We start from the raw sequence: 27,292 nt of genomic DNA on the forward strand, positions 1-27,292 counted from the left end.
TTTTTAATGTACTGTTGGATTCAGTTTGCTAGTATTCATTGGGCATTTTTACATCATGTTCATCAGGGATATTGGCCTGTAGTTCTCTCTCTCTCTCTCTTTTAAAAAAGATTTTATTTATTTATTTGACAGAGAGAGATCACAAGTAGGTAGAGAGGCAGGCAGAGAGAGAGGGAGAAGCAGGCTCCCTGCCGAGCAGAGAGCCTGATGCGGGGCTCAACCCCAGGACCCTGAGATCATGACCTGGGCCAAAGGCAGAGGCTTAACCCACTGAGCCACCCAGGCGTCCCTGTAGTTTTCTTTAGTGGAGTCTTTTATCTGGTACTGGTATCAGGGCAATGCTGGTCTCATAGAAGAGATTTGTGAGAAGAATAGGCATGAACTCTAAATATTTGGTAGCATTTGCCTGTAAAACCATCTGGCCCTGGACTCTTGTTTGTTAGGAGTTTTTTGATTACTGATTCAATTTCTTTGCTGATTATTGATCTGTTCAAGTTTTCTATTTCTTCCTGTTTCAGTTTCAGTAGTTTATATATTGCTAGGAATTTATCCATTTCTTCCAGGTTGTCCAATTTGTTGGCATATGGGTTTTCATAATATTCTCTTATAATTTTTTTTTTTTAAATTTCTGTGGTATTGGTTGTTATTTCCCATCCCTTGTTTGTGATTTTATTTATTGGGGTCCTTTCTCTTTTCTTTTTGATAAGCCTGGCTGGAGGTTTGTCAATTTCACCAATTTTTTTTTTCAAAGAACGAGCTCCTGGTTTCGTTGATCTGTTCTATTGTTTTTATGGTTTCTATATCATTTATTCCTGTTCTAATCTTTATTATTTCCTTCCTCCTGCTGGTTTTAGGCTCCACTTGCTGTTCTTTTTCTAGCTCCTTTAAGTATAAGGTTAAATTGCTTACTTGGGATTTTTCTTGTTCTTGAGGCACACCTCTATGCTATAAATTTCCCTCTTAGGACTGCTCTTGCTGCATCCCAAAAGTTTGGGGTCATTGTGTTTTTACTTTCATTTGTATCCTTTTTTAAGGTCTTCTTTGATTTCCTGGCTGACCCATGCATTCTTAGTAACATTGTTTAGTCTCCATGTATTTGTGGTCTGTCCAAATTTGTTATTGTGTTTGATGTCTCTTTTCATAGTGTTATGGTCAACAAAGGTGCATGGTATGATTTCCATCTTATTGTATTTTTTGAGGCTTGTTTTGTGACCCAATATGTGATTTATTCAGAAGAATGTTCCATGTGCACTTGAATAGAATGTGCATTCTGCTGCTTTGGGATGGAATGCTCTCAATATATCTATTAAGTCCTTCTGGTCTAGGGTGTCATTAAAAGTCATTGCTTTCTTGCTGATTTTCTGTTTAGATGATCTGTGCATTGCTGTCAGTGGGGTGTTAAAGTCTTCCACTGTTCTGGTGTTATTATCAATAAGTTCCTTTATGTTCATTATTATGTTTAATATATTTGGGTACTCCTACATTGGTTAATAAAATATTTACATATGATTATATGATTATATAATGCTCTTCTTTGTCTCTTTTTTATAGCCTTTGTTTTAAGGTCTAGTTTGTCTGATGTAAGTATTGCTACTCCAGTTCTCTATTGACATCAATCTGCATGATAAATGCTTCTCCATCACATCACTTTCAATCTGCAGGTATCTTTAGCTCTAAAATGAAATCCCCAGCTAGCCTTATAGGTTTTCCCTTCTAAGGTAAAGACCACTTTGGTTTTGGTGCTTTTAAGATTTTTTTATCGCTATATTTTGCAGATTTTTTCAAAAGATTCTTAAATTTTTCTGTATTATTATTATTTTTTATTTTAAGTAGGCTCCATGCCCAGTGTGGGGCTTGAACTCACGCTCTGAGATCAAGAGTCGCATGTCCTACTGATTGGGACAGGCAGTCCTATTTTGCAAATTTAATTACATGTCTTGGTGTTAACCTTATTATTTGATTTTGATGGGAGTTCTCTGTGCCTCCTGGAGTCGGGGTGTCTGTTTCCTTCCCCAGATTTCAGATATTATTTCTTCAAATAAATTTTCTGTCCCTTTTTCTCTCTCCTTTTCAGGGATTCATATAATACTAATGTTATTATGTTTGATGGAATCACAGATCCCTAAATCTATTCTTGCATTGTATAATTCTTCTTTATCTCTTTTGTTCAGCTTCATTATTTTCTGTTATTTCCATTATCTTCTAGGTCACTAATTCATTCCTCTGCTTCCTCTAGCTGCTGTTCACTGTATCAAGCTTGTTTTCAATCTCATGTATTGTATTCTTCATCTCTGATTGATTCTTATTTTAACTCTTTTATCTCCATTTAGGGTATCACTGATGTCTTCTCTTCTTTTCTCAAGCCCAGTGAGGATCCTTATGATTGTTGTTTTAAATTCTCCATTAGGTCTGTTACTTATAACTGTTTTACATAAATCTCTGGCTGTGGTCTTATTTTGATCTTCCATTTGGGGTAAATTCCTCCATCTTGGTATTTTGTCTAGGTCTCTGCCTTCTTCTCTGTTAGAAAAGCCAGTTATGTCTCCTGCTCCTGAAAGTAATGGCTTTATGGATAAGAGGTCATGTAGCACCCAGGGCCTGGAGCTTCACAGAGTGTCACTGGTGTGTGGTGCCTGGGCTCGGCTGTTGGGTTTTGGCAGCTCTATCCTTCAGGCCAGGTGTCTGTAGAGGCTCTCCTTGCTTGCTGTGGGCAATGTTTGGTCCCTGGCCTGAATGTGGCGAGTTTTAACTAGGTGTGCTCTGGTCTGCTTGTGAAATGAGACCTGACACTGACTCCACCAGAACTGAGGCCCTGTAGAACCCTCTGGTCAGGAGGCTTGGTGTGGGGAAGGGTTTATGCTGGTCTTCTGGGGAAAGGGTCTGCTATGCTGGGAGGAAAGCCTGACTGAGAAGTGCAGTCCCACCAGAGCACAGGGAGGTGGGGCTCGGTGTAAGCGAGTTGGGCAGTCAATACTGGCACTGTGCTGCTTCCTACAGATGACTCTTGTGTTTGTGGTGAGCGGTGGGGGAGTAAAAGGTACCAGCCCACTCATTTGTTCCTGGAGAGGCATCTTCGTGAACACTGCCTCTCAAGGATGCTCTCCTAGAAGAGGGATGATCTCCCCTCTGTGTGTCCCAGGTGTTCTTCAGTTCAAAAGAACCCACTGATTCCAATGTATAAATAGGGGTTGAGAACCACAGTCATGAGAGTGTCTGTAAGTTGTGGTGGAGAAGATCATCCTTCAAAAGTCATGTCATGGGGGTGCCTGGGTGGCTCAGTGGATTGAAGCCTCTGCCTTTGGTTGTGATCCCAGGGTCCTGGGGTTGAGCCCTGCATCAGGCTCTTTGCTCAGTGGGGAGCCTGCTTCCTCCTCTCTCTCTACCTGCCTCTCTGCCTACCTGTGCTCTCTGTCTGTTAATAAATAAACAAAATCTTAAAAAAGACCAAAACAACAAAAAAAAGTCATGTCATGATAATCACTGTGTGTCAAGACTATGCACAACATGTTTCCTTCCTTTCAGTGGACTTGAGAGAAATTTAAAACATTGCTCAAGTTCAAAGGTCTGTGCATAAGCATGTCAAGCTATGTAACTGACTTGATGACCCTTATGGTTGAGTGGTCATAAACCACAGACATGGCACTCATGAGCTGAATAATGGTCACACATGACTCCAAATAGATTCTCTTGGCTGACAGAACAAATTATTAAGGATAAATGACCCCTCCCCACTGACACACACATATCCATTACTTATCTCTTAGTTTGAAAAAAAAAAAACAATAAAATACTATTTATGTAGAAAGCAATCTCTCTGACCTGTGTTTCTTTACAAGGTTTGAAGGAGAAGTTCTGCAGGACTTTGACAAGGGCAAGTTTCATGCTCGTGGTCGCAAACCTCATCCCAATGCAGTTTCGGGGCCCAGTTCCAAAAGGCAGGTATGTGGAAGGATTATGTTGTCCTTGTTCTTCTTGCTGAACCTGGTTCCACAATACAAGTTGGGAACATGTTAGTGAAACACAGAAACCATAAGAGCTACACGTTTGGGATTTGGGATTCTTACCAGGACTATACGGGACACACTTTTGGGGGTTGGTGACTGAAATCTTGCTATGCTGATTCTGTGGTGACATAGTAAATTATAGATCCTATGCATTTCCCATACCCTATGGGAGCATTTAGTCTTGTTGAGATGAGATGAATGCTGTTGAAGATTTATCTTAAAACATTAGAATTACATTTGGGATGGTGAGATGTTCACACCCTGAAAGGCAAGCAGGAAATGAGCCTGACTGAAGGAAAGGTCGATTCCTGCCTCCCCTCCCACTTACATTGGTCACATGCTCATGGAAAAAGAAAGTAGAGAAAATGCCTCCCATGATTGACTGATTGACTGACTGATTGATTTGACAGAAAGAGAGAGAGCATACAAGCAGAAGGGAGTGGCAGGCAGAGGGTGAGGGAGAAGCAGGCTCCCCACGGAGCAGGGAGCCTGAAGTGGAGCCCAATCCCAGGACCCTAGGACCATGACCTGACACTTAACCAACTGAGCCATCCAGGCACCCCACCCCCCATGATTTTAAGTTCTATTTTTCTCTTTTCATCCCTATCGTCTCCACTTGTACCTCCTCTCACTTTCAAAAACAAGTCAGAAGATTCACACGGGCACATGATGCTACTCTAGTGTTGTCAAACTCTCCGATACGTATAATCAGTATAATCACTGTCTATCTGCTTCATGAGAGTATAAATTCCTTGAAGGTTAATCCTATATTTTATTTAAAACTGATTCCTGAATATTTGATTATATTAAGGGAAAATGTGGATTTTGGAAAAGTGATAATGGCATTGTGGTGAGGTTATTTTTTAAAGTCCTTATGTTATGGAGAGCATTCTAGAATGATCGCAGATGATGTACATAAATGTAATATGGGAATCAGATGAAGGATTACAATGGCATGTGGATGGGTTAGTGGTTGTTGGGCAGGTGACAGGCACACATGATGCATTAAAAGTATTTCATAGATGTGTGTCTCTAGGATATGCCTGTGTATGTGTCAAAAATGCTCTGTAGTAGCCTTTTTTAATATGTGGATTTCTTACTCTCTGGCCCAGTCCCCAAAACACATAGGTAAGCACTTCTTCTCATGATTGAGTGAATATAGAGAAGTACCTGGAGTGCTCTCTGGTTTCTGTTCAAGAAGCTACAGGAGTGGGGACTGCTGAACCTGTGGGAACCACCAGGGTTCCTGGTCTAAAGAACTGACAACTTGGTCAATTCTGACTTCTTTCAGCAAGTACTGTGTGTAAACGTGATGCTAGCACTAGGGACACCACACAACAAGATAAGGCCTCTGCCATAAGGGCTTCGAGTCAGGAGCTTAAAGTCTAGATCTCTAAAAAGTTCACTCCAAATTTTGTTCACCAATACAATAAACAGGAAAGCACCAACTCTTTTAAGGATTCAAGCTTTGCCCAAAGCCAGACTCTGCTTTGAATTCCCAGAAGAGAAAGCTCAAGACCCCTCTAAGGAAGATATCTCAGACAGCTAGAGAGCAGATGAGTTTGCTTTTAATGAAGCCCAGATACCAAGAGCTAGCACAGGACTGCAGCCACACATAGCATGGGACTTGTGTGTGCTCCTGAAAGTAATGGCCTTATGAATAAGAGGTCATGTAGCACCCAGGGCCTGGAGCTTCACAGAGTGTCACTGGTGTGTGGTGCCTGGGCTCTGCTGTTGTGTTTTGGCAGCTCTATCATTCAGGCCAGGTGTCTGTAGAGGCTCTCCTTGCTTGCTGTGGGCAATGTTTGGTCCCTGGCCTGAAAGTGGTGAGTTTTAACTAGGTGTGCTCTGGTCTGCTTGTGAAATGAAACCTGACACCGACTCCACCAGAACTGAGGCCCTGTAGAACCCTGGACCACAGCCAGACATTTATGTAAAACAGATACATGTAATAGGCCTAATGGAGAATTTAAAGCAACAGTCATAAGAACACTCACTGGGCTTGAGAAAAGAAGAGAAGACATCAGTGATATCCTAAACAGAAATAAAAGAGTTCAAAAAGAATCAGAGATGAGCAGCCATGAGGCTGCTCCCCCTGCCAGGGATGAGGACTCAGGTCCTGCTCTCCCACTAAGGCCAGAAAGAACAGGGGCCAAGGTTAATAAACATGGAATGTGGGGGCTGGAGGGTGAATTCAGAGAGCTAGAAAGGACAGAAAAACTTAAAGGGAAAAAAGGCCTATTTCCTGAAAGATGATAGTGGTTAAAAAAAAATAAGTCATATACATATAATCACACACAGAAATATAGCATGTTGTTTGTAGTCTAATGTTACATTAAGCAGTTCAAAACAAAAAATTATAATATCATCCTAATTTTTAGTAATCTATAATACACAGAAATATGTCCATAAGGAGATACATGACATTATTGATAATTTTAATATATTTGGTCTGTACATGACTATAATTTTCTTTGTTTCTATAGTTTCTAAGTCTACAGCTTATTAAATATTGACAACAAAGAATGATCATTTTGTAATAAGAAAAAAACTTCTAGGAGCACAACGATTTCCAAATGAATAATTGTACAACCACATGCTTGTCATCTATATGAAGGAAATATCAGAATATCCTCCAGTATGAGGATGGGTTCCCCATTCCAGGGTTCCCTGTACCTTTCAGGACAGAACTCCTCAGGCTCTGGCCAGAGATCCTGGTCTCGGTGAAGAGTAAACACTGGCACCATCACCACTGTCCCTTTGGGAATGAACACACCACTGATCTCCACATCTTTCTTACAGACCCTCTCAAGTCTGCCACCGATTGGATGTAATCTCAGAGTTTCATTCAACACCATGTCCAGATACTCCATCTGTACAAGGCCATCGTAAGTAGGTGGTGCCTGGAAGGAAAGAAACAGATTTTGATACATTGAGATTTGGAATCAACATTCAACTCACTCTATACACTACTGTAGTGTTAGGGACACCTAAGAATCATGTATTTTGGTAAAGGGAATTTATGGACATTTTCATATCTACCATGTCCTTTGACCTGTTCAGTGGCCCACTGACATGTGTAGAGTAGGGACACAAGTCACTAGGGGAGACCGCTGGGACAACCCCCTAAACAGGGCCTGAAGTCCCTCTCACCACCATGTAGTAGTTATTCTTCCTCATGTAAACAAAAGTGATTAAAAGCCTATAACCCAGGTGGTGGGTATTAGAGAGGGCACGGACTGCATGGAGCACTGGGTGTGGTACAAAAACAATGAATACTGTTATGCTGAAAATAAATTTAAAAAAATGATTTTAAAAAAAGCCTATAACCCTTACTTTTACTTGGAATATGCTGAAGTCACTGTTTGCTTTCAAAAGAGGGCCCACACATCTGTACCAAGGAAAGAGAATGGACAGAAAAAACAGCAGCCTCTGTGTCAGCATCTTCCAATGCCCCACCCTTCCAGAACTCTGGAATCTTCAGTGACATCCTGAGGCACCCAACCCTGTATCCCTGTCCTACATATATCCTTGTTCTGGCTGCCAGGTCTCAGGAAAGCAAAGCAGGCTCAGCCATCTTGCTGTCTCCTGCCCACTCCAGCCTGTCACAGGCTCAAATTTAACACAGACACCAGGTGTCTGATAAGAACTACACTGGAGAATGTATAAAGTAAAGGCTTGAAATTGAAGGGATGTCTGCCAATATAAGATATGGCAAAATTATACTACCCGGAAAATGATTTTTACATAGTGATTTTTATCTTCTGACAATTTATTGAGGGGAAGTGGTAGTTTTTCTCTCAACAAATTTTATGCAGTGACATACTAATTGCCATGCTTATTACTAAATTTTAATTGTTGTCTCTTTGGCTCCTAAACCTCCACCTTCTTCATTCTGCCCAAAATGATAGAACTCTTCTGATCTGAATACTGCAGTTCTATACCCACCCTAAAAAATACATAGAAGAGGGGCACCTGGGTGGCTCAGTGGGTTAAAGCCTCTGCTTTCGGCTCAGGTCATGATCCCAGGGTCCTGGGATCGAGCCCCACATCGGGCTCTCTGCTCCGCGGAGAGCCTACTTCCTCCTCTCTCTCCCTGCCTGCTCTCTTGCCTACTTGTGACCTCTGTCAAATAAATAAATAAAATCTTTAAAAAAAATACATAGAAGAGCACACATCAGATGCACACAGCTCAATTATCAAAAAGTAAAATACTGCATGTTAATGATCAACAGATTTACCTTTTGTTCATCTTTGACATGACTTTCATCCTTTTTACAGATTTTGTAAAAAAATCGGTAACACTCTTCGGAAACACAGAGATATTGAATATATCAAAAACCGGGGTAAGGAATGGAAAGAATACTGTAAGGAAAAAGAACAACAGAAAGCACAGTGAAAATGGAAAATTTTCCCAGAGCAATTATAATTTGGTCTACCAATTAGAAAAGCAAAAGACACAAGGAGTTATTGAAACTAGGAGTCATTCCCTCTATGACCTTTCCTCCAACTTTCAAGCCAAGGACTAAGCCAGTGCAAGTTATACGTAAAGGCCGCCACTACAGTAGTGAGATCAGCAGCCTCTTGGATATCTCTGGAGTGACTAAAGGAACAGGAGAACATTCCTGGATCTCTTAGCCTTTTATCTTTTGGACTAGAGCCTCTTGGGATAAACCAGACCATGATATGCTACTTCACTTAATTGTACCATTTAAGAAATTGTTGTCAGGATGCAAATAATGCAGGGTATGCCCTTCAACTGCAATAGAATAAAATTAGAAATCAAGAACAGAAAGAACATTAGGAAATTCACAAATATGTGGAAATTAAACAAGACACTGCTATATAACAATGGTTCAAAGAAGAAGTCAAAAGGGCACTTAGGAATTCCTTGGAGACTGATAAAATGTGTATGATATACCAAAACTCAAGGGATGTAGCAAAAGCAGTCACCAGAGAGAAAAACTGCTATATGTCTACATTCAAAATGGACCAAGATCTCAAACCAACAATCTAACTTTCCATCTTAAACATGCTGAAATAACAAGACCAAACTGCACATTAAGCAAGCAGATGGAAGCAAACAATATAGAAAAGAGCAGAAACTCATGAAATGAAGAATAAAAAACAATAGGAAAAAAAAAATCAAGGAAACCAAGGCTGATTTCTTTCAAAAGATCTTTAGCTAGATGATCAAGAGAAAAGGAGAAAAGATTCAAATTCTATCATCTGAAATGAAAGGGGAGATTTGTGCTAACATTAAAAAGATTTTATTTTTCATTTAAAAAATTTTATTTTATTTAAGTTCAATTAATTAACATATAGTATATTATTAGTTTCAGAAGCAGAGATCAGTGACTCATCAATTGCATGTAATATCCAGTGCTTATCACATCGCATGCCCCCTCTAATGCCCTTTACCCAATTACCCCATCCCGCCACCTACTTCCCCTCCAGCAACCCTCAGTTTGTTTCCTGTAGATAAAAGTCTCTCATGGTTTTTCTCCTCCCTCTCTGATGATTTCCCATTCAGTGTTCCCTCCCTTCCCCTATGATCCTCTTTGATCCATAGAATCCATAGGATCCCCTATGATCCATATTATGTTCCACATATCAGTGAAACCATATGATAATTGTCTTTCTGTGACTGACTTATTTTGCTCAGCATAAAACCCTCCAGTTTCACCCATGTCGATGTAAGTGGTAATTATTCATCCTTTCCGATGGCTGAGTAATATTCCCTTGTATATTTATACCACACCTTCTTTATCCACTCACTTATCGATGGACATCTTGGCTCTTTCCACAGTTTGGTTATTGTGGACATTGCTGCTATGAACATTGGGGTGCAGGTGCCCCTTTTTGTATTCTTTGGGTAAATACCTAGTAGTACAATTGTTGGGTCATAGGGTAGCTCTATTTTCAACTTTTTGAGGAACCTCCATACTGTTTTCTAGAGTGTGTGTACCAGTGTGCATTCCCATCAGCATTGTAAGAGGATTCCCCTTTCTCCACACCCTTGCCAACATCTGTTGTTTCCTGATTTGTTAATTTTAGCCATTCCGACTGGTGTGAGGTGGTATCTCACAATAATATGGTGGTATCTTGTAATACTACAAACAAGAACATACTAATAGATTAGGTAACTTAGTCGAAACAGAAAAATTCCCAGGGAGATACAAACAGGAAACGGACATAAAAAAGTAGACAATCTTAAAGATAAGAAAAACACTGAGTTAGTAGTGAAGAAACTCTACTACCAAATATTGAAAGTAGAATCAACACCAATTCTGAATAAATCCTACCCCAAAGAGAGGAGGATGTAGTATTTCCAGACATACTCTATGAGGGAGGTATTATCCTGATACTAAAAACAGACAAAGGTATCATCGCAAAAGAGAACTATGGGCCAATGTATCTTATGACAGATGCACAAACCCTCAACAAAATGCTAGCAAACTGAACCCAGCAACATACCAAACAAAGGAAGGATATACCATAACCAAGAGGGGTTTATCCCAGCAATGTGAGTTTGTGTAATACACCATATCAGTAGAATAAAACACAAAAATAACATAGTCATCTCCATAGGCGTGGAAAAGTATTTGACAAAAATGCAATACCCTTTTGCAATAATTACACTCATCAAACTAGGAATAGAAAGGAATATTCTCAGTCTGTTAAAGGGCATCCATGAAAAGCTCATAGCTAACACCATACTTAACAGTGAAAGACTGGGCATTTTCCCCTAAGAGTAAAAACAAAACAAGGATGTCTCTATTGCCACTTCTATTCAACACTGTACTAAAGGTTCTAGCTGGGGAAGTAGGCAAGAAAAAGAATAAAAGACATTCATATAAGAAATAAAGAAGTAGGGGTACCTGGATGGCTCAGTGGGTTAAGCCTCTGCCTTCAGCTCAGGTCAGGCTCTCTGCTCAGCGAGGGGCCTGCTTCCCTCTCTCTCTGCCTGCCTCTCTGCCTACTTGTGATCTCTGTCCATCAAATAAATAAATAGTATCAAATAAATAAATAAAATCTTAAAAAAAAGAAATAAAGAAGTAAAACCATCTGTATTGTCAGATAACATGATGTTTTATATAGAAAATCTGGAGGAATGAACTAAAAATCTTAAGAACTGATAAAGTTTAGCAGGGTTTCAGGATACAAGATCCACATACAAAATCAATTGTATGTTTATATGCTGCCATGAACAATCCAAAAGTGAAATTAAGAATAAAACTCCATTTAGAGTAACATTGAGAACAATAAAATACTTAAGGATAACTTTCACAAAAGAAGTGCAAAATTTATGCTCTGGAAACTACAAAAGTTGTTGAGAAAAATTACAGAAGATGCATAAATGGAGAAACATCACATGTTCACGGATCAGAAACCTTAACATTGTCAAGATGACAAGGTTTCCTGAATTGATCTACAGATTAATGCATTCTGTTGTCAGAATCCTAGCTGGGTACTTTGTAGAAATTGGCATTCTAAATTTAAAATTCATATGGAATTGTAAGTGACTCAGAATAGCCAAAAACAACCTTGAAAAATGAAAAGAATAATGTTGGAGAACTCCAAGTTCCCATTTCAAAACTTACCACAAAGCTATGATGATCAAGGCAGTATGGTACTGGCATAGAGATAGGAATACAGATCAGTGGAATTGAATTTAGACTCTAAAAATATACCTATGTGTTTATGGTCAGTGGAATTTTGAGAAGGTTTCTGAGACCATTCAATGGAGAAAGACAGTCTTTACAAAAAATGTTGCTGAGACAAGAGGATAGTCACATGCAAAAGAATGAAGTTGAATTCTTACCTTATACAAAAATAAACGCAAAAGGACACTAGCCCTTTATCTGATATGTCATTTGCAAATATCTTCTCCCATTCTGTCAGTTGTCTTTTGGTTTTGTTCACTGTTTCCTTTGCTGTGCAAAAGCTTTTGATCTTGATAAAATCCCAAAAGTTCATTTTTGCCCTTGCTTCCCTTGCCTTTGGTGATGTTCCTAGGAAGATGTTGCTGCGGCTGAGGTCGAAGAGGTTGCTGCCTGTGTTCTCCTCGAGGATTTTGATGGATTCCTTTCTCACATTGAGATCCTTCATCCATTTTGAGTCTATTTTCGTGTGTGGTGTAAGGAAATGATCCAATTTCATTTTTCTGCATGTGGCTGTCCAATTTTCCCAACACCATTTATTGAAGAGGCGTCTTTTTTCCATTGGACATTCTTTCCTTCTTTGTCGAAGATGAGTTGACCATAGAGTTGAGGGTCCATTTCTGGGCTCTCTATTCTGTTCCATTGATCTATGTGTCTGTTTTTGTGCCAAAATCTATAAAGAACTTAGCAAACTCAACACCCAAAGAACAAATAATCCAATCAAGAAATGGGCAGAGGACATGAACAGACATTTCTGCAAAGAAGACATCCAGATGGCCAACAGACACACGAAAAAGTGCTCCATATCACTCAGCATCAGGGAAATACAAATCAAAACCACCATGAAATATCACCTCACACCAGTCAGAATAGCTAAAATTAACAAGTCAGGAAATGACAGATGCTGGCGAGGATGCGGAGAAAGGGGAACCCTCCTACACTGTTGGTGGGAATGCAAGCTGGTGCAACCACTCTGGAAAACAGCATGGAGGTTCCTCAAAATGTTGAAAATAGAACTATCCTATGACCCTGCAATTGCACTGCTGGGTATTTACCCTAAAGATACAAACGTAGTGATCCGAAGGGGCACGTGCACCCGAATGTTTATAGCAGCAATGTCTACAATAGCCAAACTATGGAAAGAACCTAGATGTCCATCTACAGACGAATGGATAAAGAAGATGTGGTATATATACACAATGGAATACTATGCAGCCATCAAAAGAAATGAAATCTTGCCATTTGCGACGACGTGGATGGAACTAGAGGGTATCATGCTTAGCGAAATAAGTTAATCGGAGAAAGACAACTATCATATGATCTCCCTGATATGAGGGAGAGGAGATGCAACATGGGGGGGTTGAGGGGTAGGAGAAGAGTAGATGAAACAAGATGGGATTGGGAGGGAGACAAACCATAAGTGACTCTTAATCTCACAAAACAAACTGAGGGTTGATGGGGGGAGGGGGTTGGGAGAGGGGGGTGGGGTTATGGAAATTGGGGAGGGTATGTGCTATGGTGAGTGCTGTGAAGTGTGTAAACCTGGTGATTCGCAGACCTGTACCCCTGGGGATAAAAATAGATGTTTATAAAGCTGTAAAAAAAAAAAAAAAAGAAAAAGAAAAAAGAAAGGATGAATACCCAAGTTTTGTAGCAACATGGACGGGACTGGAAGAGATTATGCTGACTGAAATAAGTCAAGCAGAGAGAGTCAATTATCATATGGTTTCACTTATTTGTGGAGCATAACAAATAGCATGGAGGACAAGGGGAGATGGAGAGGAAAAGGGAGTTGAGGGCAATTGGAAGGGGAGGTGAACCATGAGAGACTATGGACTCTGAAAAACGATCTGAGAATTTTGAAGGGGTGGGGGGTGGGAGGTTGGGGGCACCAGGTGGTGGGTGGGTATTGTAGAGGGCACGGATTGCATGGAGCACTGGGTGTGGTGCAAAAATAATGAATACTGTTATGCTGAAAAAATAAAAATTAATAAAAAAAAAATAAACGCAAAAGGAATCGAAGACCCAAATATGAGAGCTAAAACTACAAAATTCTTAGAAGAAAACTCAGGCGTGTTCATGACCTCAGATTTTGCAATGAATTCTTAGATATGACACCAAGGTGGTGGGTATTATGGAGGGCACGTATTGCATGGAGCACTGGGTGTGGTGCATAAACAATGAATTCTGGAACACTGAAAAGAAATCTTAAAAAATTGGCCAACAAGCATATAAAAAGTGGTTCAACCTCACTAGCCATTAGAAAATGCAAAACAGGGGCACCTGGATGGCTCAGTGGGTTGAGGCCTCTGCCTTCGGCTCGGGTCATGATCCAAGTGTCCTGGGATCAAGCCTCGAATTGGGGTCTCTGCTCAGCGGGGAGCCTGCTTCCACCCCCTACTCTGCCTGCCTCTCTGCCTACTTTCGATCTCTGTCAAATAAATAAACAAAATCTTAAAAAAAAAAAAAAAAGAAAATGCAAAACAAGAGCACACCCATTAAGGTGGATCATTAAAGAGACATTATTAAAAAAGACAGAAAAGTGTTGGCCAAGTGTTGGAAAGGATGGAGAAATCAGAACCTTCACACTTTACTACTGGGAATGTACAATGGTGTAGCTACTATGGAAAATAGTTTGGCAGTTCCTTATTGACTTAAACACAGAATTAACTACATACCTTAGCAATTCCACCCCTGAGTACATTCTGAAGAGACTTGAAAACAGGTAACCAAGCAAAAACCTGTGCGTGAATGTGGATAGCACCACTATTCACAATAGCCAAGAGCTGGAAACAACCCAAATGTCCATCAAATGATGAAAGGATAAATAAAATGCAGTATGTCCTCAAAATGGAATATTTTTTTGGCCATAAAAAGAAAGAAGGTACTGATGCATGGTGCCACATGGATAAACCTTGAACACATTACACTAATGAAGGAAGGCAGCTACAAAGATCAGATGTTCTATGGTTCCGCTTCTATGAAGAATCCAGAAGAAGCAAATCTATTAAGACAGAAAGATTACTGGCTGCTTAGGACTAAGGAATGTAAGTAGTGATAGTAAAAAAGTACAGATTTCTGAGTTGACAACAATGGTCTAACAATTGACTATAGTAATGGTTGCCCATATTTTTGAATGCACCAAAACCTTTTTTTTTTTCAATTTGAGTTTACAGATACACAGTATTATACAAATTAAGGTATACTGAATAAGGCTTTGACATGCATATATCAAGAGATGATTACCACAATAACATGTCCATCATCTCATGTATTTACAAAATAAAATTTTTTAATCCTTGTGACGAGAACTTCTGGGATCTACTGTCGTAGCAACTTTGAAACTCTTCACACAGCTGTGTTAACTATACTTATCCTGTTGTACATTACAAGCCAGTACTTTTTTATCTTATAATCGAAACTTTGTACCTTTTCATCACCTTCATTCAATTCCCACCCCTGTAACTCCTGCCTCTAGTAACCACAAATCTCACCTTGTTTTTGTATGAAGTTGGTTTCAGGGGTTGGGGGATGTTTGATTCCATATAGAAGTAAGCCCATACAGCATTTGTCTTCCTCTAACTTATTTAAGTTCCATCCATGTTGTCACAAATACAGGATCCCCTTTCTGTTATGGCTAAATAGATTTCATTGTGTATGTATGTATATACGTGTGTGTGTGTGTACACATTTTCTACATTCATTCATTGATAGATACTGAGGTCATAAAAACCATTGAATTTTATATTCGAGATGGGTAACACATATAGTAAGTGAATTATATCTCAATAAAGCTATTGTAGAAAGAAAGAAAAAAGTGAAGGAAGGGAGGGAGGAAGGAAGGGAAGAGAAAGAGAAAAGAAAAAACAGTAGTATACATACATATTAAGAACAAAAGTGGGTCAAAGAACTCAAATCTGAAGAGCTTCTTGTCATTTTCCACGAAGGGATCCTGTGGGTTGTTGAGGGAATCGATGTTCATGCCAAACGATGTGCTGGTAATCACATCCATGCTGTAGGCCCCAAAGATGCTGTGAGAGAAAGAAAAAACATGTGTAATTAAAATCACCACCTCTTTACTATCTTAATCCAACACATGCAGCAAAAAGTGCACATAGATTCCGACGTCCAGACAAGACAAAAGCCACACATTCAGAACCAGCTGCTGCATCATCTGAAGAGTCTAGATGCCATCACACTCACTCATGAGTGCTCGTGAGGTTCCAGTGATGTAGCTGGCCTTGTGCTAGGGGTGATGGGGACACTGCGACATGTTAGACACATCTCTGAGCTCCAGGAGCTCAGACACGGTGGGATAGAGACCCAAAATCGGATAAATTACAGTAGTGTGTTTTGAGTATGGGCAGCAGAAGGTGAATAAGCACTGTGTCTGAGCAGGACAAGTGGTGGGATAATTAACTCTTCCTCATGGGGCCACGAACTGTGAAATTGATCTGGATCTTCTCTCACCACAGTATCTGTGCTCAAAGCTGATTCCTCTTCAGCACACCACAGAACACCAACACCCTGTTCTGCACTGCCAGGAACACCATCCTTTCTTCCCTACACCCCTGCTAAGGCTCCTGAAAGACCCACTCTGTCTCATCTCCACTGAACTGGGATTGCTCTGAGGACTCACTCATTTCTGGAAAATGTAAGAACTCTGAATGTTCCCAGAAAAATAGTAGGTCACTCCAAAACTGGTTCATGGAAGCCCATAACTAAGTGATCATATGCTCCTCGTTTTCACAGGACAACCCAGTGTATACCAGTTATTCCTGCATGATTAAAAAATACCCAAATTTAGATAATAAATGACTACCCACGCCCTGTGGTCAGCCAACCCATACCCTGTGTGTAAGACTTTAGCTCTTTTGAGGTTGAAGGAAGGAAAAGTGGTAACAAAAGTTAACATTTAGCATTTTGCAAATATCCACCAAAAAAAATCATGAAACTTCTTTTTTTTAAAGGTTTTATTTATTTGACAGAGAGAGATCACAAGTAGGCAGAGAGGCAAACAGAGAGAGAGAGAGGAGGAAGCAGGCTCCCTGCCGAGCAGAGAGCCCGATGTGGGACTCGATCCCGGAACCCTGAGATCATGACCTGAGTGGAAGGCAGAGGCTTAACCCACTGAGCCACCCAGGCACCCCAAATCATGAAACTTTTCAAAGTTGTTCCATATTCCACCTTGTAACTTTCCGCCCCACCCACTGCCTGCCGATATGTATGTACCTTCCCCTCCCACCACTGCACACATTCTACTCTCAAAACTTCGGTACAATTCTGTTTCTTCATTTCAAGAATGTATTTTGGTCTTCCAGAATAACCAAAGTGACAATTAAGTCGATAATTTAATCCTTGCTCCCGAAAGCAGGAGCCAATCCTTTCTCTTCTGGCTGCCCTGCCTTTCTAGGTGAGCTACCTCTTCGTGGCTAGCCCATCGGAGTTTAACACCACACGCCTACTTCAGCTTGTTTGCTGGAGTAACTCAACAGTGAGAACTGGGCTTTATGGCAGCAGCTGGAAAGTGTCATGACAGAGTTGGAATCCCAGCAACTGGACTCCTACTTACTCTTTCAAGTTGATAGGTTTGCCTTTCTCTGCCTCCTTCCTCAGGTTCCTCACCAACATATCTCCGTACTGGCCAATGATGGGGAACATCTATACACAAAATATACCACCACCTGAAGTTAAATTGGAAAATCAAGTCCCAGAATGATCTGGCTTTCACAAACATGGAGCAGTATGGGACTTTTTTTAAAAATTAAATTGTGTTTACTCAATTAATTTTTAAAAATTAATTGTTTTATTTTTATTTTTAATTAATTATATGTATAAAAATTATATATAAATATATAAAATACATAAAAATATAATAATTATTATTATTTTTAAAAGATTTTATTTATTTATTTGACAGAGAGATCACAAGTAGGCAGAGAGGCAGGCAGAGAGAGAGAGAAGCAGGCCCCCGCCAAGCAGAGAGCCCAATGCGGGGCTCGATCCCAGGACCCTGGGATCACAACCTGAGCCAAAGGCAGAGGCCTCAACCCACTGAGCCACCCAGGTGCCCCATAATTAATTATTTTTAATTAATTGTTTAATTAATTTAAATTGTGTTACTCAATATATAGTGCAATATTGATTTCTGGAGTAGAATTCAATGACTCATCGCTTTCATACAACACCCAGTACTCATCACAACAAGTACCCTCTTTAGTAACTATCACCCATCTAGCCCCTAGCCCACCCACCTCCCTCCATCAAACCTCAGTTTGTTCTCTCCTTAAGAGTCACTTATGGCTTGCTTCCCTCTCTCCTTTTTTCTTTTTTCCTATTCCCATACGTTTATTTTTTTTCTTTCTTAAATTCCACATATAAGTGAGATCCTTAAAAAAAAAAAAAAAAGATGTGGCATATCTACATAATGGAATATTATCCAGCCCTCAAAAAGAATGAAATCTTGCCATTTGCAGTAATGCAGATGGAACTAGAGTATATTATGCTAAGCAAAATAAGTCAGCCAGAGTAAGAGACATTTAATGATAAATCTTATCATGTGTTTTCTAGGACAGAAAGAGAAAAGACCATTTTTAGGAAGCCCAAATATAGCAGACTACTCCTTAGAAATGGAGTATGTTCTTATTTCCTACCTGTCCCCAGATGTATTCCTTAACTTTTTAATTGAAATCCTCTTCTTTCTTACCTCTTTGATCTTTCCACTGGTGAAGGTTGGAGATAGCAATGTTCATATTCTCTTCCATTCTTCATCGTCAGACATAGAGACGGAATTTTTCATAAATCCCACTGGACCAAGAAACTAGTCAAAGAAAAACACATTTTACCCCACATAAGTTTTGGAGATCTCCAAGTTTGTAGAAAATCTGTTAAATAGGTGTGAATTACTCACCAAATATTTAGTGACAGCCTATTTAATAGCAGGCCATATGCTAGATGCTTAATAGATATTTATCTCAAACGCCTAGCTTCCTGCAAGGCTGAAGGAGGCATCCAGCCACCTGATATGCTTTCCAGCTTTTATGTCCCAGTTTCCTTTCCAATATAAAGATGGGATGGAATAATTTGGTAGGGAAACTATATCTCTAGGGGAATACACACAATTAACAACTAGTACATTCTCTTAAGCTATGCAGAGTAGAATTGCAAAGATGGAAGGCAGCCAAATAGACTGGCAATGCATCTTGCCTCAGAGCAGTTCAGTCTTTACATATATGTACAGCATGCACATCTGGAAAAACAGATGTCTTGATATACTGATTCTTTAAAAAAAATAGTACTAAAGGGGCGCCTGGGTGGCTCAGTGGGTTAGAGCCTCTGCCTTTGGCTCAGGTCATGATCCCGGGGTCCTGGGATCGAGCCCCGCATCGGGCTCTCTGCTCTGGAGGGAGCCTGCTTCCTCCTCTCTCTCTCTGCCTGCCTCTCTGCCTACTTGTGATCTCTGTCTGTCAAATAAATAAATAAAATATTTAAAAAAAATAGTACTGAAGACTAAAACCATTAGGAATCTATATGTTATTGTGAAGAAATGGTACAGTTACGTGGAGATCTTTTCCCCCTGTATTTCTCCAAAGGGACAGAAGGAAAAAGAGATAATTCTATTTCTCAGCTTGGGACTGGCCTACCAAGCTAACTATCTCCAATCTTTCCCCCATCTTCCCAAACTCTAAGCATTCATGATAAAAATTCACAAAGGACAGAAGGAACTTTCTCTGCTTAATAAAGAGCATCTAAAACCCTACACCTAACATTACCTCAGTGAGGAAAGACTGACGTGATATCACGAAGATGATGGAACAGGACACTCCAGCCTCTGTCACCCCACAAAGGACAACAATCAGACAGCTATCCACAAAAATAGGCCTAAGAGCTTAGGAGTCTATTGAAGGAGTTTCAACAACACTCCTGGGGCAAAACTCTTGAGAAGAACTATACAAGAAAAGTAGGGAGATTAGCTTCATTTTGCCTGCATCACCCCATGACCCAGGCCGGCACTGCCCAGCACCAAGAGGACACCCTCTGACCTGAGATAGTTCCCCTTCCTGGTAAATGGGCAGAAGGGTGAGTGGCCATTGGCCCCACCCCTTCAGGGCATGGTACAAATGATGCACTTTGGTTTCACCCCACCCAGAGACTGGCATGGCTGACACATCTAGACACAGCTAGGAACAAAGAGGGACAGGACCAGCATTAGCCACTTGGCATGAGTGACCATGTTTCTCTGTGTCCTGTTCTGCAGAAGACCTTAGCAGCCTAAGCTGCTAAGGAACCAACAGCAGGTACAGCACCATGCATCCTCTAAGATTTTGCTGTTGATGGTCTCACAGGTTTTCATATTCACAGACTCCAGCTGCCTGAGTCCAGCTCTGCTCCCTCTGCCCCTACTGGACTTGCCTCAGCCAGCACCACCATTAGCACCCTGAGCCCTGGAAATTGCACCAGAAGCCACCCTGGCCTCTGTGACTGGACATAGGTACAACACCAGCCCAGGTCTCAGCAGCTTCTCAGGTGCCTAAGGCCAGGCCTGACTCCTGTCACTGGACCGCACTGCCACATGAGTCCACAGCTAAACCCTGTACTTTGCCAGCCTGAACTCTGGTCACAAGCCCCAGTGCCATGCATTCAACAGTGGCTAGCCCCTGAAGTCACAAGAGTGCAGACAGACAGCACTCAGTGCTACCTATGTGCCTGCATTTGTCCTTGGCCCCTGCTGCTGGGCCTAGCCCTCATTTGGGGCATGTGCCTCCATTCAGTGCCCACAGGTGAATGTGTGTGCAGCACCAACCGTGGCCACCATTCTGCCTGCCCCAGTCCACTGACGCTGTATCTGGAGGTGCTACTGAACAGGCAAATAGCAACACGGCCACAATGAGCCCCCACAGCTCTTGCTCCTATGGACCAAGCAGTTGCTGATGTTGTGGACCCCAACTGCCTAAGCCAATCACACTTCTCTGCGTTTGAAGTTACACAGTCAGAGCCAGGGAAAAACATGAAAATAACTGGGGAAGAAAGCCTGCAGGATTTACAGGACATCACCAAGTGAAACAATACATTACAGGAGTCCCACTAGGACAAAATTTAGTAGGCAGAATGCTTACTTAAAGGAACAATGGCTGAAAACTTCCCAAACCTAGGGAAATATATGGAAATCTGGAATATGAAGGTTAAAGGTCCCCAGTCAACAAATGTCCTCCACGCTATTCTTTATGTTCCACATGTAAGTGAAACCATATGATAATTGTCCTTCTCTGCTTGACTTATTTCACTCAGCATAATTCACTTACATGTGGAACATAAGGAACAGCATGGAGGACATTAGGAAAAGGAAGGGAAAAATGAAGGGGGGGAAATCAGAGGGGAAGACGAACCACGAGAGACTATGGACTCCGGGAAACAAAGTGAGGGTTTTATGGGAGAGGGGGTGGGGGAATGGATTCGCCCAGTGATGGGTATTAAGGAGGGCACATATTGCATGGAACACTGGGTTTTATATGCAAACAACAAATCATGGAACATTACATCAACAACTAATGATGTACTGTATGGTGACTAACATAACATAATAATTAAAAAAAAAAAGGTCCCCAATCAGATTGAATCCCAAAAAGACTTCACCAAGACATGTTATTAAAAAACTGTCAAAAATCAAAGACAGAGAACCTGGAAAGCAGCAAGAAAAAAGGAGCTCATCACAGATAAGGGAACACTTACAAGGCTATTCAGTGGATCTAGCAGCAGAAATCTTGAAAGCCAAAAGAGAGTGAAATAAAATATTCAAAGTTGTAAAAGAAACAAACAAACAAAAAACCCCCAAAAGCAAACATTAGCAACCACAAATAATTTACCCAGAAAAGCAGGTATTGAGGGAGAGAGAAAGTCACTTCCAGACAAACACAAGTGGAAAATTTCATCACCACTAAAGCTGCCTTACAAGAAACACTAAAGGGAGTTCTTTAAGGTGAAAAGAGAGGACACTTACTAGTAACATGAAATCATATGAAAGTACAAAACTCACTGGTAAATGTAAATATATACTCAAATTCAGAATACAGTAATATTGTAATGGTGATATACAAATCACTTATAACTCAAGTGTAAAAGATAAAACAATTAAAAATACCTATAAGAATTTGTTTATGGATACATGGTATAAATATATGTAAATTGTGAATTCAAATACATAAAATAGAGGGGGAGTAAAAGCACTGAGGTTTTGAATGAGAACAAAGTTTTTTTTTTTTTTAAAGATTTTATTTATTTGTCAGAGAGAGAGAGAGAGAGAGAGTGCGTACAAGCAGGCAGAGTGGCAGGCAGAGGCAGAGAGAGAAGCAGGCTCCCCGCCAAGCAAGGAGCCCAACATGGGACTCGATCCCAGGACCCTGGGATCATGACCTGAGCTGAAGGCAGCAGCCCAACCCACTGAGCCACCCAGGCATCCCCAAAGTTAAGTTCTTATGAGCTTAAAACAGGGTGCTATATCTATAAGACTATAAAAAGTTTCATGTAAGCCTCTTGGTAACTGCAAAGCAAAAACCTAGAGTAGATATGGAAAAGGCAAAAATAAAGGAATGAAAGCATTCCCCCATAAAAAACACCCATGTAATCACAAAGGAAGACAGGAAGAAGGAACAAGTGATCTATGAAAAACTTGGACTAACGAAATGCAATAGTAAATCCTTACCCATACCCATTAATATATACTTTAATGTAAGCGGACAGATGAATGCATAAAGAACATGGAATTTTTATGGAGCACTGGGTGTGGTGCATAAACAATGAATCTTGGAACACTGAAAAAATAAAATTAAATTAAAAAAAGAGAAGAAAATGGAATATCATTGTCTTAAAAAGAAATCCTGTGCTCTCCAAAAAACATGGATAAACCTGGAGGACAACATTGCTAATAAGTACAACTGAATGAGACACAGAAGGACAGATAGATACTATATGATCTCACTTGTAAGTGAAATCTAAAAATAAAACCAAGCTCAGTAACAGAGGATAGAATGATAGTTATGAGAACCTAGAGAGGGGGGTGAAGGGCAGTTGTTAATCAAATGGTACAAACTTTTGGTTATAAGAAGAAAAATATCTGAAGACTAAATGTACTGCATGGTGATCATAGTAAACAAGTATCATATGATCTCACTGATATGAGGAATTTGAGAAATAAGACACAGGATCATAGGAGAAGGGAGAGAAAAAGGAAACTAGATGAAACCAGAGAGGGAAACAAACCATAAGAGATTCTTAATCTCAGGAAACAAACTGACAGTTGCTGGAGGGGAGGGGGAGTGAGAGGGATGGGGTGTCTGGGGGATGGGCACTGGGGAGGGTATGTGCTATGGTGAACGCTGTGAATTGTGTAAGACTGATGATTCACAGACCTCTACCCCTGAAACAAATAATACATTATATGTTAATAAAAAAAAAAGAAAAAAATCAACCACATTTCTATATAACAAAAACGAATATTGTAAGGGCCTACTTAGCCAGAGGGAGCCATTTTGTTGTTTATGCAATAAACTTAGATTGACCCTATGCAGCAAACTTAGATTGAACCTACCCCTCCCAGAGGAACTTACTTGCAAAGCCCAGATACAAGGGGGGGTTAGGCCAGGTGGAGACATCCAATCAGCGGGGCACGCATACTGTCTCCTTAGCTACCAAGGAGAGTGGGCCCCGCCTTTTCCAATTCTGACCAAGGTGATAGGCTAGTTCAAATATCTACTAGGGTAAATTGTAATTCAATTGTCCGCCCATGTGTGACCTAGCATGACTGTGCAGTTTTCTCTGTGTATTGTAATCTCATTGGCCACCTGTGTGTAGCCAGGCTCAACCACCTCTATAAAAGTTAGTCTGTGAGGCTGGGAGAGGTCGCCTCTTTGTAAGAGACGCCCCGACCAGTCCTTGACGCGAAATAAAGCTTTGCTTGACCTTCGCTTTGTATCAATCTTGTTCCTTTGATTACGGACCCTAACAAATATGTCAAAACACATTAAAAAAACAGTAACAATTATAATCACCCAAAGACGTGGAAATACTTTAGGTGCTCATTTAACAAAATACTTGTGAGGTCTCTACGTGAAGAACTAAATGTTGGCGAAAAGAATCAAAGAAAACCTAAATAAATGAATGAGCATACGGTGTTCATGCCTTGAAAGATAGGACTTAGTAAAGACATAGATTTCCCTCAAACTAATCTATGGGTTTAAATCAATTCTTATCAAAATCTCAGCAAATTGTTCATAAAGATAAGCTGATTCTAAATTTGTATGGAAAGGCAAAGGAGCTAAAATAGTTAACACGATTCAAACAAACAAACAAACAAAAGGGAGGAATCACTGCTCGTGATGCTGAGACGTACTATATGGCTGTAGTAATCAGGAGAGCCTGGTACTGGCGGAGGGAGAGATACAGAGATCAATGAACAGAAACACAGAATGAGAAACAGATACACGCCCATAGGCCCAATTCAATTTTGATCCTGGTACAAAAGCAATTCAGTGGAGGAAGTAGTCTTCTCACAAATGGGGCTAGAGCAATCAGACGTCCATTGGCCAAAAACAAAGATCTTTGACCTAAACTTCACACCTCACAAATAACAGGACTCTTAACTATAGGAAACAAACTGAGGATTGCTGGAGGTGAGGTGGGGGAGGGGATGGGGTAAGTGGGTGATGAGCATGAAGGGGGGCACCTGATGTAATGAGCACTGCATGTTACATGCCACTGATGAATCACTAAACTCTACCTCTCAAACTAATAAAGCACTCCATTAATAACAATCTGTTAATTAACTGAATACTTAATTGAATATTTCAATACAAATACAACTTAAAAAAATTAGAACACAAAATGTATCACAGACTTCCATGTAAAACATAACACTATATAAGATTTACATTATAAATGTAAAACAGAATACATAAGACATTATATTAAATATAAAACATAAAACTAAATACTTGGAGAAAGTCTTAGGACCTAGGGCTAGGTAAAGAGTTTTCAAACTTGATGCCAAACTCACAAGCCATAAAAGGAAAAAAGGATAAACTGGCCTAATTAAAAAAAAAAAGTTTGCTTTGCTGAAGACCCTGGGACAATGAAGAGACAAGCTACACACCGTGCCTATAAAAGAATAGTAAGAGGGAGATTTTTGGTGATGGAAAACCTCTCCAACGTGACAGGGGTGGTGGATACACAAATCTACATGTAAGATAAATATTCAGAGATGCACGCGTGCGCACACACACACACACACACAAATGAGTGCACATAAAACTTGAAATCTTAATCTAACTCTGTGGCTAGAACCAATGTCAATTTCCATTTCCATACAAATTATAGTTTTATTACCTAAGGGGAAATAATCTGAAGGCCACGGGACATGGGATCTCCTGAGACTTCCTATGAATCTATAATTATTTCCAAATAAGAGCTTTATAAATTAATCAATCAATCTGTAAATTAAAACTGAACTGATGCCTACCCGCCGGTTTGTGAAGACAGAATAACATTCTTTCACTAGTATTGTTTTGATCATGTCCAGATCTGTCATAGCCAACACAGGCTGTCGTCCATCATAAAACCTGTGTCGGGAAAACAGAGCTGATTACACTTAACATAGCGGTTTCTGTAGCTGTAGCCATGCCTGGAAGTCCAGGCCTTATCTTGACATTACATAATCCAAACTCTGACATCTGATTAGAAATAACATTAGAGGGGTGCCTGGGTGGCTCAGTTGGTTAAGCGTCTGCCTGTGGCTCAGGTCATGATCCCAGGGTTCTGGGATGGAGCCCTGCGTCAGGCTCCCTGCTCAGCAGGAAGTCTGCTTCTCCCTCTTCCTCTGCTGCCCCCCCTTGTGCTCCCTCTCTCTCTCACTTGCTCTCATTCTATCTCAAATAAATAAATAAATAAAATCTTTTAAATAAAAAGAAATAACATTAAAATATTTGTTAACTCTAGGCGATGTGTACATGGGTATTTCCTGGGCCATTCTCCATAATTTTTTGCATGTTTAGAATATTTCAAATATCTTAGAAGTATTTCAAACATTTCAAATAATTTATCTATATTATCAAAAAGAAAGTTGGGTTAGTAAGTAACTGAAGGCAAGTGAATTATCTAGGAAAAAAAAAAGAACAAGGGAGTCTACCCACCAGAAAAGAAAAATTATAATTTTAAAGAAATATCAAACACATGGAAGACATATGTTAGAATATTAGATGAAAATTGTAGATACACTGTTCACACACATGTAAAGATATATCTGCAAATGACAACATCTTGGAATGCTCAAAAAGTGATGGTAGAATTATGAATGATTTCTTTGCCCTATTTTCTAAAATTTCCTTCCTAGTTTATAACTTTTCTTTTTAAAGATTTAATTAATTTATTAGACACAGCAAGAGAGGGAACACAAGCAGAAGGAGGGGGAGACGGGAAAATGGGCTTCACATGGAGCAGGGAGCCCAATGTGGGGCTTGAACCTAGGACCCTGGGATCATGATCTGAGCCAAAGCAGATGCCTAATGACTGACCCACCCAGGTGCCCCAGTTTATAACATACTAAAGAAAATATTTTCTGTTTTTTAAAGATTTTATTTATTTATTTGACAGACAGAGATCACAAGCAGGCAGAGAGGCAGGCAGAGAGAGAGATCACAAGTAGGCGGAGAGAGAGGGAAGCAGGCTCCCCGCCGAGCAAAGAGCCTGATTCGGGACTCGATCCCAGGACCCTGAGATCATGACCTGAGCCGAAGGCAGAGGCTTTAACCCACTGAGCCCCCCAGGTGCCCCAAGAAAATATTTTTTTTAACCACTAAAGAGATGTCTTTGGTAAGATCAAAAAAATTTGAAAAGAAAGGACAAAGAAAATGAAGAAATAAAGAGAAACATGCATAATTCATTTTCAAAGTATTTTCTTTTTATTACTTGTGTTTATTCTTGTATGTGGGTCCCAAGTGTGAGTTCCTTGGGCTCCATGTAGGTGACATCCTGGAGCAGCAGGGCATGCCTCCTTTTGACACATGTCTCACACACCAAGCTGACTCTTTGTATGTGATCCATCCCTATCCAGCCTGACCTCCTAACTGTCAGTATGCCTGTAAAAGGCAGGGGGCAACTGGCCCCTTGAGGTTTATTTTAATCTTAATTATACCGCCCTCTGGCATTTTATTTTCCATTATAAATCATTTGCCAGAACAAAATGGAAGCTAATCCACAAGTCCCCTACTCTTTCTTGGATGTCACAGAGGAATTTCAAATGGTTTTGCGATCACATCTAAAAATGGTTGAGAACCACTGTACTAAGTGTTACCCACGTCTAAAAAAGTAAAATGCAGAAGGCTGAAGTAGGAGTCGAGTATATTTACTATTGAAGCAGTGATAGAAATTTCTGAAGTGGCACTTAAGTTCACTCTCCCATCAGCCTGGTCATATTTCTTGAATGATTCCCCTCGTCCCATCCTGTTTGTTCAAAAACACCTGGATGGACAAGGGACAATGGTTTGGTGTAACCTTTTACCTTCATGGTCTCACCCAGCCCTAATATTGCTTCCACTGCCAGTTAAATTCAGCTTTTTGGGTCCCACCCCACATCCT

At 40.3% G+C, this 27,292-nt stretch overlaps 1 long non-coding RNA gene and 1 pseudogene across 1 annotated transcript; one reads left to right on the forward strand and one right to left on the reverse strand.

Annotated features, from left to right (window-relative positions):
• The first annotated feature begins 3,818 nt into the window (after nucleotides 1–3,818).
• On the forward strand, nucleotides 3,819–17,423 carry LOC125090651 (uncharacterized). The gene is made up of 3 exons (XR_007124406.1): nucleotides 3,819–3,939; nucleotides 16,144–16,322; nucleotides 17,082–17,423. It is a non-coding gene; the product is annotated as an uncharacterized LOC125090651 (long non-coding RNA).
• LOC125090650 (cytochrome P450 3A12-like) overlaps nucleotides 6,675–27,292 on the reverse strand; it is a 45,793-nt pseudogene continuing 25,175 nt past the window's right edge.

This window comes from Lutra lutra, chromosome 18, assembly GCF_902655055.1.
Source record: "Lutra lutra chromosome 18, mLutLut1.2, whole genome shotgun sequence".
Classification (NCBI taxonomy): domain Eukaryota; kingdom Metazoa; phylum Chordata; class Mammalia; order Carnivora; family Mustelidae; genus Lutra; species Lutra lutra.